The sequence below is a fragment of the Mesitornis unicolor genome, unplaced genomic scaffold (assembly GCF_000695765.1).
Source record: "Mesitornis unicolor isolate BGI_N332 unplaced genomic scaffold, ASM69576v1 scaffold16538, whole genome shotgun sequence".
Taxonomy (NCBI): domain Eukaryota; kingdom Metazoa; phylum Chordata; class Aves; order Mesitornithiformes; family Mesitornithidae; genus Mesitornis; species Mesitornis unicolor.
Genome location: NW_010202706.1, coordinates 75,007 through 78,729, shown reverse-complemented (window position 1 = coordinate 78,729; position 3,723 = coordinate 75,007).

Genomic DNA, 3,723 nt, shown 5'->3' with positions numbered 1-3,723 from the left:
AAAGGATGAGAGTTGCATCCGAGAGAGGCGGACATGCTCTTTAGTGCTGGGTGGCTGGCCAGATGGCAGTGCAAGGGGCAAAGAATGGCTGAGGAAAAGGCACCTTGTTGAAGGATATTGTGCTGTGATATTTCCATGTTCTCCTGGAGGAATTTTTCTCTTGCTGTGCTGCAGAAATCCCGACAGCAATTCAACAAGAAAAATGCAAATAAGGTCACTTCTTCCCTACAGGACTGCAGGATGCCCGGAGAGAAATCCATGTCCTTGCTCGTCAGGGGTATTAGTTCAGCTACATGTGCATTTATTCTAAAATAACCCTGTGTTGCTTTTGGGTTTTTTGTTTGTTTTAAGCCTGATTATTTCTGTTTTGTTCTGCTCGGGCCACAGGAGCATTATTACTCTTAACTATTAAAATTACTCAACTCCTCAACGCCCACTGTTGGTTCTCGGGGTGGGGGGGAGACATGGCTGGGTTATAACCCAAAGGCATGGCTACGCATTCAGGTGCAGACGATCTCATGCTTACCGCAGCCTAGCTGTAAGCAGAGGGTGGCATCTCCTGCCTGCCAACACCCCTCCATAGCTGGAACCACGTTTGTCAGCTGCCATTGAGCCTGGCTGGGAGCAGCTAAAGTGGGTTGCACTAAAACATTTGGACATTCACGTCTTGGTCCCTTCCACTTCAGGAACGATTCCCAACGAAGAGGAGACTGAAGCCCGCTGTGCACTGCCTACAAACACAGACAGACAGGATGAGGAAAGCAACAACAGAAAAAGCCTTATTTTCCAGGAATCTGAACTGATCTAATCAGAGCCAAGTGTGAGCTGCAGCAGCTGCCAAACAGCTGTAGCCACCCCTCCTACCTTAGTGTTTGTGAGCCTGCCAAACTGCCAGTTAACCTGTTTCACTGCTCACTCATCAGAACAAGGAGGAAGGCAGTAGGTTTTATACGCTAAAGGGTCTGTGTTTTTTTCGGTTTTGGTTATTTTTCCCAACCCTCTTCTTTCTCAGCTTCACACGCTGCTCAAGATCATAAACTGGGGGACAACAACCACTATGACCACCAAACCTAAAATGTAGCCCTCACCCAAAAAGACCCAAAACACATTTCCCCAGTTAGTTCTAGTTCTGGAGATGGCCCTGAAGGTACAGTGGTAACGTCTGACCAGTGCCTGTATCTCCTCTCCTGGGAGCCAGAGTGAACGTGATGATAGGGGCAGGTGTGATTCACTTCTCCTTCAGCACATGCATGGATAGAAAGTGATGACAAGGAAGGAGATCGGCAGCCAAGATTGTCTTCATGATAAACCGTGCTGACTGAATAAAAGATGTTTTAAATAAAACAGATGGGGTGAGGCGGCGTTTACCCACATGAAATTTTGCCTGGTTTGTTGTTGTTGTTTTACAGTACAAATCTGCTTTACTTCCTCTCTTCTTCCTGTGAAGAAAAACAAAAGACAAACATGAAGGGGAATTAAACAGGGTAAAGTGAAATGCATTATTATTAGTCCCACCACAGAGCTCTGTCTTCTACGAAGCTGAGGTATTGCTGCTTCTTATTCCTGCCTCTACAAGTAGAAGCCAGTCAATAGTTCTTTTCCTGTTGACAAGTTCTGAACAAAAAGCAATTTTCTTCTATTTTTCACAGAAAGCAAATTATTTTTTAGGGCTACAGAGCTATATTGTTGTGTTTCGTTCAGTTCTTCTGGCCAAACACAGAAGCCATGACCTCACAGCACAAGAGCTCCCTATGCAAGTGTCCTTCAGCAGGCACATTATAGCAGAGGGAACCAGTAATCCCCAGTTGCCAACCCCTGTGCACATGAATAGACATGGGTGCACATGCACATACCACACATACTTTACATGTGCATTCATTCCAGACTTGCCCCCTATCTAAAATAAAATATAAATTAGTGGAGAAGAACCTACTTACACTATTTTGCAACCTAATGTCTGAGGGTGTGTGGTTGGTTGGTTGGTTGGTTGGTTGGGGTTTTTTTTTCTCCCCCAGGTTTGTAAATGGTCTCACATTAAAATCAGTGGCAAATATTCAGTTATTATTTTTGAATGTCAAACAGGCTGAAGTAATTCTGTGAGTTAATTGTGAGTCATAAGTACATGGTGCTAAATGTGTCCAGCACTGCCTCAGAGAAGGACAGGATGGATCAGGCCTTGTCATGAGAACAAAAATTAATGTGTTTTGCCAGCAATGGTGCTTTAGTCATATTAGAATTGCTGTCTTACATGTCTTTGGAGTTAATTAGCTGAGAGGTGTTTATAAACATGTTAAAGTAACAGTGAGCAGAAAAACAGCCAAAATGTAGATGGTAAATTGGTGGCTGGAGCCTCCTCCATGCTTTACCAAGTTGGATGCCCACTTAGTGCCTACAGGAGAATAAAATTGAAAGGAACAAGTCACTGCCTTATCACATTCCCTCAATGCAATTTCTGCTCATTACAATTCTTCTAAAGCAATCTGAAAACATCTAAACAAGTTTAGAATTTAAAAAAAAGCCCAAGAGGCTATTTTTCCTCTACAAAAAAAAGGCTTGCCAGCCATCACTGGCACTATCATTTACTGGCACAACCACATGGCAACATTCCACTGCGTTCACATCCCAGTCCTACTGGCAGAGGAGCAGCGATGCCTGCACATGCTCACTCAAAGTCAACTACATGCAGGACTTCGCTCCCTTGCTCAGTGCCTGCTCTGGCTCTGTGGCAGGAGCAGTAATGCCAGGCGAAAGCAGTAGGTTTTAACCGGGCAGCACCCGCCTCTGAGCAGCCCATAGGGTGTTCAGCATCAGCACCCCGCAGCAGAGGCCGGTTGTGCCTGAGGTGCTGGTGTTGCCAGGGCTGATTCCTGAAAAACAGCTGCAGTCCCTGCTGCGGGGGCTGTGCCTCCAGGTCATGTCCTGTGATGCTCCCCTGGAGCTTCAATCACAACATTTCTGTCCCAACACACTCACCTTCTGCAGCAGGGAGCTACTAAAATAAAGCTATTTGGTATTGTGGGGATGAAAACAGCTACCTTGGATTAGCTGAGGAGCATTTTGATTAAGATCTTCTATGAGTAAGACTATAAACCTCACTCTGAATATAAGCCAGAGCGTCAGGTTGTATTATGGAATTATTTCTAGGTCATTTCAGTTCACTGCACTGCAAATATTTAACTGAATGACCAAAATAATTAATCAAAACACTGGAAAGAAACTCCAACTCACACTGTAGGCAACTCTTGTTGCCTGAAAAGTGACAGAGATCAGCGGTTTTAACCTGCTCTTTACCAACTGTCACACAGCACCAACACATGACCTTTGCTGCTGATCTTTCCACACTCTGTTCTTGGTCTGGAGGATAAGGACGACCTTTCCCAGCCTGCTTGCTCCTACTGTTAGCAAGCTTTATCGTGACAGAACTTGCCTGTCAGGATCTGCTTCAAAATGACAACATTAGCTTCAGATTTTGGTTAAAAGCCACTCTACCTCAAACCTCCCACCCTACTCAGAGTGAACTCCTCCTTCTCTTCCACTTGCCACTGAAGAGGCACTGGGATTCCAACAACTGAGCCCAATTCCAATGTCTCATCTGAAATAAGAAAGTGCAAGCTGGAAACAAGTCAAAGAACAATTTGTTCTTGCACGGCTGAATCTTCTCTGTTAGAGCTTACAGGGCTGCAGGGGGCTCACTGGAGAGCCATCAGCGCACACAAATAGCTG